This window comes from Parasteatoda tepidariorum, chromosome 3, assembly GCF_043381705.1.
Source record: "Parasteatoda tepidariorum isolate YZ-2023 chromosome 3, CAS_Ptep_4.0, whole genome shotgun sequence".
Taxonomy (NCBI): domain Eukaryota; kingdom Metazoa; phylum Arthropoda; class Arachnida; order Araneae; family Theridiidae; genus Parasteatoda; species Parasteatoda tepidariorum.
The window spans coordinates 70,020,346-70,037,913 of record NC_092206.1 but is presented as its reverse complement, the minus strand read 5'-3'; the positions used below and the strand labels follow the sequence as shown (position 1 = coordinate 70,037,913).

The following is a 17,568-nucleotide window of genomic DNA, read 5'->3' as shown; positions in this document are numbered from 1 at the left end:
TGTCAAAGAAACAAGGCGTTGAACAGATACTAACAAATTCAAAACTTTTTCCAGAGAAGACTCTAAGACCAGGTAACTCAATGCATTGTTAGATGACTTCCTATTGTTAGGTAGTAAGCTACTGTTACCAATCAATCTAAATTAAAACGTTTGAAATCTTATTTTTAAAAAATATCGATGAAATGTTCCTTCCCTGGTTGGTTTACCCTATATCGTCTTAATCTTAAAAGAAATTTCCGGAAGTGTTTCGCAAGTGTTACGCAGAACTATTTTACCAATTATTTAAGTAAATTTTGACATTTTTAAGAATCTTATTCTTTACCCTTTTACGTTTATTATTTCATCATTAATATACTAATAAATTTTTCACGTCATAGATTGATTCGAGGAACATTTCAGTGACTTTCAAGTCGGGCAGTGGCACTTAACCTTAAGAAAACATCAGTGTGGGGTATACCAGGCAGTGGCACTTAATCTTAAAAAAACATCAGTGTAGGGTATACCGGGCAAATGTATACCGTGCAGTGGCACTTAATCTCAAAAACATCAGTGTAGGGTTAAAATATCGAAAAAATGTAATTATATCCACGAATAAATTAATATCAAATCGAATGTAATAAATATTTCGGACATTCACCAAAGCATATCTGTGATTGTCGACATTCACCTGTGAGGGTCCGAATGTACAAAAATGTAATGAAATATTCGATCTTTCACCGACGTATTTGGTGTTTGTCGACATTCACCTGTGAAAGTCAACAACCACCGATTTTGGTCTTTCGCCGTGACGTATGTACATATTAAATTTCATTAAGATCGGTCCAGTAGTTCTAGAGATAATAGACCAAGTCTGCGAATTCTTTTAATGTCTTACACCAGTTTATTAAATTGAACCTAATGAAAATGAATTATTAGTATGACTATCCTCCTTATTCTTCATATTGGAATGTAATACATATAAATGAAGACTGTGAATTTGGGAGTTTTGCACTCGAATCAGCTTAAAAGTTTTATTATACATCACTTCTAACTTCATATTTATATTTTATTTCACTTTATAATTTAGTTTTTATTTTATCGTCTATGCCTCTTCTAGGAAGAAAACTGCTCAAAAACAACATTATAAGGTTTGGTATATTTGGTTTTGGAAAAATATTGTTTCTCATTATTCTGCAATTTTTGTTACAACAATGGAAAAAGAATTCATGTAAATCTACCTCGCTGTATGGTGATGACATTTTTGGTAAAAAAAAAACATAATTCTATGAACAAAAACAAAGTTATACTGTATTTGAACAATTCATTTGATAATTTTTCCATTAATGCGGTAAATTCTGGTTTTCAAAACTATAGTTCCTAGTAACATATTTTTAGTGCAAAATTCAAAAGTAAATTTAACCGAATAAACGGTTTTTATACCATGCTCTAGGGCAGAGGTCGCCAAAGTGGTTTATATAGATCCCCAGGGGTCTATTTTACATTAGCGGGGGTCGATCTGAGCCAGAGGGTCGAATGGGGGTCGATCCGAACCGGAAGGGTCGATTTGTCGAATTATTATCAGTATTTTTCAGATATGTGACAATTAGAAATAAAAGAAGAAGACTTGGAAATATGTACAGGTAATCTTCAAAAATTGAGTCACGATTTTAAACAGCGTTTTGTTGATTTGAAAAGCATTGACATCCCTGATTGGATTATTGTGCCATTTTTTGCTCAAATTGAAAACGTGGACATCAACCTGCAAGATTAGCTTGCTGAATTATTATGGGGATTTGAAGCAAGGACGCTTTTTAAAAATTTAACAATAAGCAAATTTTGGACAAATATAAATACAATGCAAAAATATGCAAAACTTTACGAAATAGCTCAGTCATTTATGATAGCATTTCCAAGTTCCTATATGGTTTCAGTCGGTTTCAGCCACGTAAATTCAATCTTGACTAATGTAACAAACATTGCAAAAAAAAAAAAAAACACCAGGCACACCCATATCAATGATTAAGAAGCAATAAATCTGTAGTTACTTTACTTATTATTTCTACTTATTTATAATTACTTATTATTTAATAAATATTAAGGTATTTAANCAATGGAAAAAGAATTCATGTAAATCTACCTCGCTGAATGGTGATGACATTTTTGGTTAAAAAAAAAACATTATTATAACATTATTATTACATTATATTAACAAAACAAAGTTATACTGTATTTGAACAATTCATTTGATAATTTTTCCATTAATGCGGTAAATTCTGTTTTTTAAAATTATAGTTCCTAGTAACATACTTTTAGTGCAAAATACAAAAGTAAATTTAACCGAATAAACGGTTTTTATGCCATGCTCTAGGGTATTATGATAAAATTACCGAAATTAACCACGTTTATAAGAATTTCATCATATATTATAAAACCATATTTTATTGTTAATTTAAACAAAGAGCTTCGGAAAAAATTAACGACCTTTTTGGTGTTCCCATAAAGCCAGAAATACGGTGAATTTAACCATATTCTGGTAGATTTGACCATATTTTTTTAGTGTACTGTTCTCTTCGAAACCTTTTATGGTAAGGACAGAAGTGATTACATTGTAAAAAATTGCATATCGAATTACTGTGCAAAGTATCGGCACTTTGGGTGCTTCACCCGTAAAATATTTTTTTTACCGTAAGAAATTATACTGTAACTTTTACAGCAACATTTATTTAATTTAATTAGAGCGATCCAAGGATTTTAATGTAAATAATAGTGTAAAAATTACGATTGTCAGACTTTTGTTGCGTAACATGTTCCGGTAAAAATGGATTTTTTTGGAAAAAAGTAACAGCACCCTCAGTGCCGGTACTTTTTACCATAATCTGGCGCAGAATTTTTTACTGTGTATTAGAGTGATATGACATTAATTGATAATTCTTATCCAAAAAAGTAAATAAAATTAAAATAAATTTAGGAATTAAGTAAATTTAAAACTATCGAGTAATTTATTTATTTCTATTTTTATCCAAAGCTCTTCTATAGTTGTAGTTGAAATACAAGCATCCTTATGCATGTATGTGTTATTAGGTATCTGATTTGATTTATGTATGTTGAAATAGAACTATGTAACCATTTCAGTTTGAAAGATATAACGATATAAACCCATCAAGTTCTAGTAATTATAGTTCTGGTTAGCTATGAATTGATATATGAGTTGCTGTGCTACATGATGATCTGTGGCATTCGGAATTTATTAAGAAATTAACGAGGACAAACTAATAAGAATTCCCTTCAGAACCAGACGTAGCGAGAAGTGTCTATAAATAAATATATAAATGTTATTCAAAATTTATTGAGTTAGAAGTCCCACTATCAGTCAGACATTTCAAAATAGATTGAGATATTAGCACTGCATATTAAAGCAGCCAAATGAATTAAATTTGATTGCTGCTTGAGTTAATTTTATTTATTCTTCCTCCAATAATCTCTACACTCCTCTAGTCATAGGAGATAAAAAAAACTTACAAAATATGCTTTTTATCTACAAATTGCATAAATTTAAAATTTGTGAAAAATTTCTGCTGTTATGTTAAATAAGAATACGAATCATGTATAAGATAAGATAATAAAATGCATTTTTTTGGAAAAAAAAAAACAAATATGCAAATTTTTCATGTTTTGTTGTAAATTTTTTTTAATAATGCATCAAACTGTCCATAAAAAAGAGCATTTTTGTGCTAATAAGTTGAAGAGTAAAGGGTTGAATGCATTTGCATTGCGAAAAGCCTATATTAATTTTAAACAATTCATTCAAATGATAAAAGAAACATAAGTTCAATAATGACATTTTTTTAAACTCCAATTAACACAATGATTAATTGCGTCATTAAATGTATGCAAAGTTCGTAATGACGTACGTTTTATGATAATAAACCATCTTTAGATTATTATTATTAATAACTAGTATTTCAAAAATACTTTTTAAATCATATTTTACCTATTAAATTTTAATTTACATGAAACTGTGGTTTTTGTTATCAGAAATGTCATTATTTTACAATGGGGGAATTTTTACAATTTATTTTTCCGTGTGTTGCCATGATTTTGCTTTAGCAACAAACTACTTGATGAACAAAAAAAGATAATATGAATTAATAAAATCATATCTCTACACGGAGCAAAAAGTGTGGTAAAATTTCCGTGCAGTATTGTAATGACATTTCTGGTAAAATAAACAACAACATATTTTGTTTGATACATCCAAAATATACGGTATTTAAACCATTCATTTAGTAACTTTTCTGTTCATATAGTAATGGTGCATCGGAAATTTTGGTTTCCAAATTATAGTTCTTATTACCACACATTTAGTGAACAATACAAAACTGAAAATTAAATTAAATGAAAAAGTAGATTTTATGTTATGTTTTGAGGTATCATGATAAAATTACCAAATTTTACCTCATTCACCAAATTTTATCACATATTGAAAAATTATATTTATTTTGTTAATTTTATTAAAATTATTATTCAAGTGCTTCTGTAAAAAATAGCTGTTTGATGTTCCCGTAGAGCCAGAAATACTGTAAAATTTACAATATTCCTGTAGTTTTGACCATACTTTTTGTCTCAATGTATTTTATGGAAAAATTTATTTTTCTTTCGTTACCAAAATTTATTATGAATTGTTTAATGTGATTGTGAATTGATAATGAATAATTGATTGAGAATTGATTATGAGTTGTTCAATAAATTTATTTTACCAATGTCCATAGAAAAATATTAAAACTTTCCACAACATATTTTTTTGCTGTCATTACCTTACGAAAGTACTAAATTTTTAATACAATTTCAATGATGAACCAATTTTTAATACGTTTTCAATGGTGGACCATATAAAAAAAGTAAAGGTTAAGACCGCTGTGTGATAGGAGAGTCATTGAAGTTAAAATTTATGATTAACAGCATAATGGCGGCAGTGTAGTCAGCATTATGCATTGACTGCTTTGACTTTCAAGAAAAGCTGTTATGCTTAGAGTAAGAGTAGGGTATAGATATAAATATCAGATAATAGATAGATATAAATATCAGATAAGAGTATAGATATAAATATCAGTCCTTTTTACTGGGGTAAATAGTGTTCATGGTTTGGGTTAATTTGACTATCCACTAGAATTTATAAACCTTGATTTATAATACTACATTAAGCTCATTAATTTTAAGTGTAAAAGTAAACTGAAAGTACAAAGTGAAAATTATTATTTCTTATAAATCTGAGTTCGTCTATTTCAGAAACATATTACATGAATTACTTCAATGTAAATTATGAAACAGATTAGTTTTTAATTTGATCTTAAGTTGAAAGGGTTTCACTCTTAGAAGTTCGATGCAGAAAAAAATCAGTAAGTTTTCCTGCTTTCTAAAAAGAAATTTCTGATAAATTAATTAAAGAAAAATATTTATTGATTTACCCGATTTAAACAAAACATTGTTATTCAATTTTAATGATGTAAATAAAATAACAATGATGTGAATGTTTTTTTAATGATGTGAATAAAGCGGGAATAAAATAATACAGGACAAACTTGTGGACTGGCTGAAAGAAACCGCACTTTTTCCAAATGTACATTATTAAAAAATCATACTGATCCTTGGTATTATTTCCAGATAGATGCTTTATAATCTCTGGAATTTATATACGAAACTGAACACAGAAACAAATAACTACCTGCTAGAGGTCATGGAGTTTTTTCCCAGAAACGCTGGCCGGAAAAAGTTTAAAGTATTTAAAAGTATGAAGCTAACACTGATTATAAGAATATAATTAAATACCACTCCATTTACTATTAACAAATTATGCAATATTACAAACTTACTAACATCCTGACTTAAATACTTTGCGTTGTATACTCACCGAAATTCACTTTCAAAAAACGTACTAGATAACAAATTTATTTCTCGATGTGAATTTTAGGTAGAACTGTAGGTTGTACTGAACTGTACTGTAGTACTGTAAGTAGTTGTACTGCATTTTAAGTAGTACTGAACAGAAGGTTTAAAATTGTTATTTTAGCATTTATTTCACTAATTACATGGAGAATAAAATTCTAGTAAAATTACCACCAACTTTGGAAATAAAATTTTCTAGTAAAAAAAAAAAACACACACACACACACAATTATCTTATTAAAAACCAAAATAAACTGAAATTAAACCATTTATTTGGTACTTTTTCCGTTCATTATAGTACCTCAAATTCCGGTTTTCAAAATCACAATTCTTATTACGACATATTTAGAACAAAATTAAAACAGAAAAGTAAATTTTTACGCCATTGCTTTAAGGTATGATAAAATTACCAAATTTTATAATTCTTTTCAAATTTCCCTTTTATCTGAATTAAAAACTGCCTTTATAAAATCAAATTTATTGCTTTAAGGAAAAAAAATAGGTGTAATAAATATCCATTCTCATCTTTTTCATCACGTAGGACTAGGGACAATACGTGACGACAAAACAAAAACATTTTTTTTCCAGCTTTGCACAGTCTCGAATAGTGAGGAAATGTTTTGAATTTTAATAATTTATTTCCGCGTACAGATATGATCAAACGTTTGTGTAATGATAAAAGTGAATTTAGATTTTGACATGCTTCAGTTCCAGTTGCCTGAACAAAAAACAATTGTATATTTTGTTGTTAATTGTTAACTTTATTGAAATGCATCATACCGTTTATTGAAGTAAGAGGCATTTTTTCACATTTAAAATTAAATTAATATTATTAATTAAGGAATAATTTATGAGTATTGTTAATGTTATTTAATGAAATATTGTTTATTTATTTAAAGCAATTTTTTAAACTAGTTTCCTGATTATAGTATCTCCTTTGCTATTTTAAGTTGTGCTGTTGTGTTAAAAATGTTAAATAAAATATGAGTGAAATAAATATCATGAAATTTATTTCTCTTAAATTTTTATTAAGAAATCTAAGCATGCATTGAGAAAAAAAGCAGAAAGTTTTTAAAATTTATTTTAGGATTATTATGATTTTTATAACATATTCAGACAACAAAATTGAAATGTTTTAGATAAAGTGTTTAAGTGCGTAAATGTAATTTAAATAAAAAAATCGATATTTTTTACTAAGTGGTTGCTTTTAAAATTGTTTTAATTATATTTATTACTTACACTATCATAAAAAGAGAAATTTTTTAAGTGACACTTATTATTGTGAAAAATATGCTGTATTTTATTAGACGTTGTTTAAATTTTGCTATCCCTCATATTTATCACGACATTCTTATTCCATATAGGAATTTTCTTTTTTGGATTTGTGCACCATCATTTAAATAATGCTTTTCTTTGTATAACCTTTTTTAAAAGAAATATTCAAAGAGAAATAAATATTCAAATAAGGTAAATAATAAAAAGATAGCTATTTTAAAGTTAAATTATATGACTGTATAATTTAGAAAATAAAAATATTAACTTCGAAGATTTATCGTTCCTTGATGGAATTTTGTTTTTATTTTTGATTTTGTGTCATATGGCTGTTGTTGCGAAATTTTAACCATTAAACAAAGAAAGAATATTTTATAAATGGATTTGTCAAAGTTTATCTTGCACTTACGAAAGGTACTTTGTTGTTTTAGAGAACATTTTTTGGGGAAGTGAAAGTGATAATGCAATTACAGAAACTATATTTTAATGAATAGATAGTATATTAATTGGCATATGGACAATTAGTAGTAATTAACTCAAACTATTTATTCATTACCTCTAAATGAGAATGGAAAAAAAATACANAAGAAAATTTTTAAGTGACACTTATTATTGTGAAAAATATGCTGTATTTTATTAGACGTTGTTTAAATTTTGCTCTCTCTCATATTTATCATGACATTCTTATTCCATATTAGGAATTTTCTTTTTTGGATTTGTGCACCATCATTTAAATAATGCTTTTCTTTGCATGACCTTTTTTAAAAGAAATATTTAAAGAGAAAGAAATATTCAAATAAGGTAAATAATAAAAAGATAGCTATTTTAAAGTTAAATTATATAACTGTATAATTTAGAAAATAAAAACATTAACTTGGAAGATTTATCGTTCCTTGATGGAATTTTGTTTTTATTTTTGATTTTGTGTCATATGGCTGTTGTTGCGAAATTTTAACCATTAAACAAAGAAAGAATATTTTATAAATGGATTTGTCAAAGTTTATCTTGCACTTACGAAAGGTACTTTGTTGTTTTAGAGAACATTTTTTGGGGAAGTGAAAGTGATAATGCAATTACAGAAACTATATTTTAATGAATAGATAGTATATTAATTGGCATATGGACAATTAGTAGTAATTAACTCAAACTATTTATTCATTACCTCTAAATGAGAATGGAAAAAAAATAACAAAGTTAGTTTTCATAGTTTTAAACGGGGAAAAAGGTACTCTCATTTTTAAATTGATGCTTCTGTCTACGTACGGCCTATACCTTTTTAGGATTGAAATATATGATTTTGATCAAAGATTTCGAATTGGAAAGCGTATATAAAATGCTAATATTATACACTGAGAAAAAAGAATGGTCAAAACTATCAAAGTATGGTAAGACTTACCGTGTTTCCATTTCTTTGGGAAGACCTAAAAGCTCGGTAATCTTTACTGAAGCACTCTGCTTAAGGATTTTGGTAAAAATAACAATAAAATATGGTTTTATAATCTATGATAAAATTTGGTAGTATATTTGATGGATGAAAGCTCATTTCTGAGCAGAAAAAATTAATTTCCATTTCACACAGAAAGTGAAATTACTTCCGTGAGAATCTCAATGGACAAACTTGCAAAAATAATAATACTAATTTTTAGATGACAATAATTCCCTGTTTTAACTTACAAATAATGATCGATCGAAGAAATACGTGAAATTCTTCTTAATATCATGCAGCCATCTGCTCCTCAGTCACTGAACAAATGTTTCCGTATGAAAAATATAGGGTCGATCAAGCCTTCCGCACCGTCAAACCTCACAATTGTCAACAGTTGTGCCATGATGGCACAAGGGATACAGCGTTCCCCTCCCGATGAGGTAAACCGGGTTTGAATCCCAGCTATAGCTGATCGATACGAATTCCACAACTGACTTGTATCAACCACAGTGCTGACGTGAAATATCCTCGGTGGTAGACGGATCATGGATTAGAGTCCACTTGCAGTCAGGCTAACCAAGGGAGATTCTCGTGGTCTTCCTCTCCATGTAACTCAAATGCAGGTTAGTTCCATCAAAAAGTTCTCCACGGAGGCATATTTCTCCCAATACTTGATCCAGGAGTTCCCTTGTCTTCTGGATAGGGTTCAAAATTACAAGGTTACGGAGTTAAACATTAATAGTCATAAACTCAAAAAGAATTAGGTCAGCTTTTCAACGACAATTATAAAAAAAAAAAAAACTGTCATCACAAATGAGGAATGTTGTATAAAATAATTGTTTATGTTTCATACAATTATATGGCTGTAGAATTCCTTTGGCAAAAATTTGGGGAGAGGGATATTATTAGCACTTCGATTCCTTCTCACACTTCTATTTTAACACTAACAGCAGACATAAATTTTATGTGTGCGGACACTTAAGTACGAAATAATTGATTTAACTTTCAAAAACATTTACAAGCTAAATAAATTTTGAACCACTAAATATTAATTTTTTTCTTGTACGCAATATTCAACAAGCCTTTCCAATTTCCTATGAAAGAAAACTTAATTTAGGCTAAGTCCTGTGTTATATCAATCAGGAGATAAATCATCATCATACTTCAAGTTGGTGCCAGGAGAAAAAATTTCTGATAAATTTAGAGTACTGTAGAGTAATGACATTTCTGGTTAAAAAAAGAAAAAAAAAACGTAATTTTGGTTAATAAAATGAAAATGTACGGTATTTAAACCATTTATTTTGTAGTTCTGCTATTCATATGATAACGGTTTACCGGAAATTATGGCTTTAAAAATTAGAGTTTCTATTACCAGATCTTAAACGTAAAATTTACAAAACTGAAAAGCAAATTTAATCAAGTAAATGGTTTTTCTGCCATTCTCTAAGATGTCATCGTAAATTTATTAAATTTCATCCAATTTACCAAATTTTATCACGCATTAAAAGACCATATTTTATTGTTAATTTTACCAAAATCATTACTAAAGCGTTTCAGAATAAATTACCAAGCTTTCTTAAACGTTCCCAAAAGCCAGAAACACAATAAATTTTACCATATTCTGATATAGTTTTGACCATACTTTTATTCTCAATGTAATGGCGAAGATTTCAAACTTATTTAACTGAGTAATATTTCTTTCCAGTAGTTTTTAAATTTTCGACGCAATTTTAAAAAGAATATTATCTTTTTTAAATTTTTCAATACTATTCTACATTTGAAGAATTTTAAAAACTCCTTACTTCTTAAATGGATAGAAGGTTTTACGATTTTGCATATATTACGCTGTTTGAAAACAGATTAATATAGAAAAGGAAATAATTCTAATCTTTCCGAAACTAATTTATTTTGTGATGACCTTGCTAATCTTACAGGATAAATTTACGTCAGAGTTGGGCAGTTAATTTATTAAATAAATTAATGTTTTTTTATGAATATGAATGAAAAATTCTTTTCTGCATTCGGCACTAAGATATTACAGGCATAGATATTACACATAGTTACAAAATTGTTTTTGAGATATATATTAAATAATTTTATGCAATTAGGGGTAGAATCGCCCTATGGTCGAATAATCCATACAAAACAATAGAATCGCCCTCCATGTGAGAAAAGTTTTATATGCATAGATTTAATTTCAAGATAACACATTCATCTTAATTGTTATTAATTTCCCTTATTATACTGAGGATATTGAGATCTACATTTGTATAATATTTTAGGCCTGATTTTGTGTTAATAATGATTTTTTTATTATTATTTATTATTATGATTAAAATGATACTAAAGGAATAATGGTTAGTTGGGTTTAATGATAGTAATTAATTGATGTTGTCACAAAATAACACAAATAATGGTACTCTATGAATGCGATTATCATACATTTGACAGCCTATCAACTTCCTTGTTTGACAAAGTTAACGTACATACTGTAACTGATATTATTAACAGAAATATTATCAGATCAAATTAATCGTACTGTTCAGATTCTCCATAAATTCATATATTGAATTATTAAATGTGTTCAGTTGGGTTCAGAGTTAGTAAACAGTTGATAACACCCGAAAACAAAAATAATGGTATTCCTTTGTTTTTCAAAAGTAAAGTGCACACTGGTGTTATATACACCGAAGAGCGATTACATTATGACCACCCTCCACCTATAACAATGGGCTCGCCCTGGTTTTCTTGGTTTCACCCTTAGGAACAATGTTTTCATGGGGCACATTAGGATCCATGATCCTCATACAACAATCCCTGACGTCTGTAAGCTACTTGAACATAGCTGCAGACCAGGTTCACATATTCATGTCAACAATTTTTCCTGCGGGGGATGGTGTTTACCAACAGGATAATGCACCATGTCATAAGTGTCCAATCGTCGAAGAACATTCCAGTGACTTTCAAGTCATGTCTTGGCCCCTAAATTGACCTGACCTTAATCCAATAGAGCATTTGTGGTCCCACTTAGAAAACCAAATTCGTGCTGCCACGCTACCCCCTCGCAATGTAAGGGAATTGCATGACCAGTTGGTGAGTGCTTGGTACCAGATATCTGAGACTACCTATCAGCATCTTGTGGAATCAATGCTACGGTGGGTGCTAGCAGTTTTGAGGGCTAAAGGTGGTCCTACATGTTATTAACAGTGTGGTCGTAATGTAATGACTCTTCGGTGTATATTAAAGGAAGTAATGTGTTGTTCAGAAGTTTCAAAAATTCAGATCACAAACTATTAAACATGTTCAGTTGGATTTAGCAATAGTAAGAAGTTGATCACATGAAAAAAAACTCAGCAAATAATAGTATTTTTCAAATACCATGGTTGTAAAAATTTGACAAATTATAAACTTCTTTGTATGTAAAAATTTAAGCACGGAGTACTGAATATGTGAACATAAATAATTCGTTGTTCAGACATTCCATAAATTCAGATTACAAACTACTAAACAATTTCAATTGGGTTCAGTTATAGTAATGTTTTTATTACAACATTCAATGACTCTAACGCTATAATGATATTTCGTAAATATAATTGTCATAAAAATTTGACAGCGCATGAATTTTTTTTATCCGTCAAGAATGAAATTACACGAATTCAAATTATTGAATATATTATTATTGGAATAGTATGTAGTTAAGTTGTTCTGTAAGTACTTTTATCACATTTTTTGCTTTCAACAAATTTTATAAATTTGAACCCAGTCGATCAAAATCACTATCATACGTTAAAAAAAATTGAAAATTCAGAATATAAAGCAGCCTTGAAAGTTTTCATTGTTGACATTGTCGTCATAAAATATTTTTCGTAAATGCAAATTTTCCATGCAACTTTCTTGAACTTTCTCTTGCGTTTTTAACTTCTTCTATTTATTCTTATTTTTATATTTCCTTCTGACAGGTTGAATGTTTTTTGCTAAAGGGGTTGTTGATTCGGCATATAACAATAATGCTAAAATTGACCTTTTTCCAGGTACTTTCTATTCGCATCTAAACTAGATATAGTTTCAGTTTTTTCCCACAGAATATTTATATATACATGTTTACATTGTGATAACGTTTTATGCATCTTTGGCCGAAATTTTTTTTAAAAAATTATGAACTGAGAACTTTTCAAAAAATTTCATCATTTTTGACAAAAAATCTTTCATAACTCAAAACAAAAACTAACGCTGAAGATATAATTTCAAATATCCCCGAAAAATGTCAAAGGGATATCATAAGTGGTTTCTTAGAAAAGATACATATAAAAAGGTCAGTTTTAGCGTTATTGATATATGTCCTACCGACTCTCCTTAAGAAACAATTTTGAAGATATTTTTAAAAATATATACTTTTATTTTGTCGAATATCTTTTTTTTAATAAATTTGAACATTGTTTTTCTTATCTATATTTGGATTTAATGTAATACAAAGAAAATTCTGGAAAAGTAACAATACTAAAAGTTACGGTATCCATGCCGAGATTAAAATTCTCCCTTTAAACTTGAATATTTTTTATATTTTATTTTTTGCTATTCAAAATACGTATATACGATCAAATTATTCTTAGATGAAATTATAATAAATATATATTTTACTAAAACAAAAAGATCAAACATGAATGGGAAATAACCACTGTGGGTGATGAGACGTACGAAGAGCTTCCTTGTCTAGTAAGATAATGACTAAACTTAAACAGGATCTCGAAATGACAAAAAAAGTTTTCTTTTTTCTTTCGTGTTTCTCTCATAAATAAAATGGGAGATAATAAAAAGCAACATTCTGTCACTGTGTACATTTCTATTGAAGAAATTAGGTTTTTCATTGCGGTATCTGCTCAATTCGTTTCAAGAGTTTTTGTTTTCTTAAAAAGAAACAATCATGAGTTGAAACACAAGCATATCACAAAATTTAATTACGTGTTTTTCAATGTGGTTTCATAATTCAGATCCTAAAATTTATTTTTCAAGATTCATTCAAAATTGAGGGAGGAATTCGTTGACATTACAAGGTCATTTATGTAAATTACTGTGCTCAATTTTAACACAATGAAAATGTAACAAATATAATATAAAATGACAAAGGCTATTGAAAGTGTCAAATTAAACTTCGTATAAAATTGATTACAGAGTTCCCCATCGCATTTAAAAATATATTTAAATGTTAGTTATATATGTGTAATTTTTTATGAACTTTTTACTAAACATAAAATAATTATATCATAAAATTAAAATTTTTTTGTAACTTTTTCTATTCCTTATTGACGCAACAGCCCTTTGTGGGCCAAAGCTTTCAGTTAACGTCTTAATGGACAACTACCCAAACGACATAGCTGCATTAATTCGAAAATGAGCTTAAAACAAACCGTAAGTATTTCTCGCATAAAATCCTTTTCTCTGCACTGAACATTAATTAAAGCCGATTCTAAAGCATGCTTAGAGGTTTTCTTTTATTCATATATACGCAAGATAAAGATCTTTACGTTATAGATCTGGTTGAATCTCTTTGTTTGCTTACGGAGATCATCTAACTCATGAGGTCTGTTATGAGGTAAATATTCAAAACGAAACTGTAGTGACTCTGCCCTCTTCGTGCTGTCAATTCTTCTATCTTTCTCACCAGGGCGTTCCAGTTCTTCATTCTCAGTGTTTTGAAATCCTCGGTATTCCTCATTATTCTCAATCTACATTAATGAGGCCTGTCTGGTTCGGATTCCATTCAGTTTAAAATTAAAAATTCTGAATGTCAAAGAAGATGGGTCTTTTCGGTAGATAAGTTCAACAAATTAGATACGGGGTATACTTTTTAATGTGGTTAATAATGTCTGCTTCTCTTTGCATGTCGTACAGCTCATTATTGTATTTGTATTTTCATGTTCCATTGATATTTACTGCAATCGAATCCTTTTCAAAATTTTTCTCTTAAAGATCTAGTCGATTTTCATGTGATTTTGTCATAGCAGATGTTTTTGAACCCTATACGATCTTAGGTCTAATAATGGTTTGATAAAACATAAATGTTTTCCTTTTCACTAGTTCTGCTTCATATCTTTTTTTATAAAGTTACTATTATATTAGACCTGGACTAATGACCGTGTCCATCATATGTAAAACTACTGTATATCTTAAAATGCACAGTATGAAAAATTAAGGACTTTAAATGTCATTTAAAATCATCTAATATAATTTTTATTATGCAGAAAAGTTTCATTAACTTAATTAATAAATGGGAAAAAGAATAAATGAAGACATAGAAGAACATAATATAGAATTTCTTAATTTGTTTAACTAAGTTGAAATTCAAGTATTTTTAGAAATTCTCTTTTATATTAAATCAAAAGTAAACAAAAAAAAATAATCAGCCATTTGTTTCGTCTAACACTACCATCCACAATATTTTTATGTAATTGATTGTAATTGTCTTGATTGATTTTTGAATTGCAGAATAGTATTTCAGTTAAGATTGTTTTTTTCAAGCTCAGTTTTACTAGTTAAGGTTAATATTGCTAAATTTTTGGGATGTGGAATTATAGATACTGAAAAGACAATGCAAAATTATACATAAAATGTGTTTGAAATTGGGGTTATTATTGTATTAAAAATATTTTTTTTAAGTGTTTTTAAGTTTTGGGATGTGGAATTATAGATACTGAAAAGACAATGCAAAATTATACATAAAATGTGTTTGAAATTGGGGTTATTATTGTATTAAAAATAATTTTTTTTAAAGTCAATATTTGGTTATATTTTCAAACCGATTCTATTATGTCATTATGAGCAAAATCATCATTTAATATTCACTTCACGTGACTAGAATTATGCATTCAGAACTCAGATTGTCATAAATCACGCTAAGATGTTTTGAAAAACAAATTGTACTTTGCATGCCATGTCAACGTCACATCAATTGCATGTAAGTGCAAATTTCAAATAGAATATTTGTTTGTGGGTTTGCATCAGCAGTTGAAGTATCAAGAGTTTTTCTTCCCAATAAGAATTATATAAGAGAAATTTATATAAGAAAATTTTATATTAAGAGAATATTTTATGTAAGAGAAAGTAATTATTTTAAGGAACTGAAAAGTTTAAAGCACGTTTGGTGTCCTCGTCTGGCCGTTCATGTGACTTTTTTAATCAATGGTAATTATTTCTGTAGGTATACAATATTAGGCCGGGATATCTTGACTGGCAGGGAATTACGCCCCCGCTTAGAAGGTCGTGAGTTCGATCTCCACCTTCCGAAATTTTCCAGTACACAAAATGGCGACTAGTGCACGCTAAATCTGTCGAGGTCACAAAGTCCTCCAAGCTCCCATAACAAAACTAGACCTTTGGGGACACAGGAGAGATGATTGCTCATGCTCTGGTTCAGGAGAAAATAATGTTATGAGGATAAATGAATGGTGCTTGAATGTGTCCTCCCTGTAAAATGGGATGTGACGTATATATTTTGTCTCAAAATCTTATACAAGGATGTTCCCCAGACCGTCACCAACAGTAGCCCATTGTGCAGCTCTAGTGACCTTGAATTGTTAACTTGAATTTGTGGGAAAATATTGTGCCGACAGAATATTGTGTCTATTTTGTTTCATTTTGTCGAACAAAATGTTTATATTTCCTTGCATACATAATCTTTTTTCGATAAAGTCAAATCATATTTCCAGCCAACATTTTCACCATATCTTTTGCTCAGTACGCTTATAATAAGTATGGTCAAAACTACCAGAAATTTACGGTGATTCTGACTCTATGGGAGCACCAAAAATCACGATAATTTTGAACTCAATGCTTTGGTAATGATTTAGGTAAAATTAAGAATAACATATTTTTTATAAAATGTGAAAAGTTTGGAAAATGTAGAGAAATTTGGTAAATTTTTCATTATACCTTAGAGCATGGCATTAAAACCATTTATTGAGTTAAATTTTTTTCAATTTGTATTCATTACCAAATGTGTTGTGGTAAGAACTATAATTTTTAAAACCTGAATCAGTGGAATTACTAGAGAACTGAATGAAATGAATAACTAGAACTAGTAAACCGTTACTTTATGAACGGAAAAATTATAAAACCATGCTTTAAATATCGTATATTTTAATTTCATTACCAGAATTATGATTTTTTTTACCTGAAATGTGTCTGCTATACAGTACGGTACATTTTCCAGAATTTTTTTTCTCTTGCATATATAATAATTTTCCTTTGAACTTATTTTCGGATTTCGAAGGTGATCATGCATAACCTTTCTTTCGCCTCATAAATAACAATAATGCTTTCATAAAATGAATTTTAAAGAACTTCATTGAATAGTGATTTAATGTAATGAAAATATATCCCGGCTAATCTTAGTTTAAATTCATGTAAATTCGGCATACTTTCCACTAATTTTGCTAAAATTCGTATAGTTAAAAATAAAAATAGCAAGATAGATAATAGAAAGTTTACTAGAGAGATCTCTTCAAATTTCATTTTGGCATTGAAAAAAAGGTAAAATTTATGAGAATTACTCTCGCTTCCGTGTCTTTGTTGTCTTTTCCAAACTTTAAACGTCGAAACTCTTTTGATAGTTTCAGATTTCACCATCTCTTGAAAATCTTCTAAACTTTTGTAGGGCAATACCACGGAGTCGACTTTTATTGCGGGATAATTTATTATTTATTTTCTCCAAAACTATGCCATTCTGTCAAGCATCATTCGCAATTCATGATTTTTTTTCTTTTGTATCGTAAGCTTAATAATTTGATACAATCTTCTTCTTTCTCAATTTCTGGCTTTCCAGTTTATTAAATTCTTTTTTCTCACGAAAATCACACGAATCACCTTACTTTTTTGTTTCAGATATTTGGGATTTTTCTTTCTTTCGTTTCTTCATTCTTACAGCAGCTCACTTTCGTTTAGTTATATATATA

General features: G+C 28.7%; 1 protein-coding gene across 2 annotated transcripts in view; it reads left to right on the top strand.

Annotated features, from left to right (window-relative positions):
• LOC107444050 (putative sodium-dependent multivitamin transporter) overlaps positions 1-17,568 on the top strand; it is a 49,329-nt gene that overhangs the window by 3,883 nt on the left and 27,878 nt on the right. Inside the window, exon 1 of one of the 2 annotated variants that reach the window (XM_016058100.3) lies at positions 6,586-6,713. The exons of the other annotated variant lie outside the window; for it this stretch is intronic. The gene's annotated coding sequence lies outside the window, so the exon portion shown is untranslated. Of the gene's footprint in view, positions 1-6,585; positions 6,714-17,568 lie in introns of those variants that run through there. 2 annotated transcript variants of the gene reach the window in all.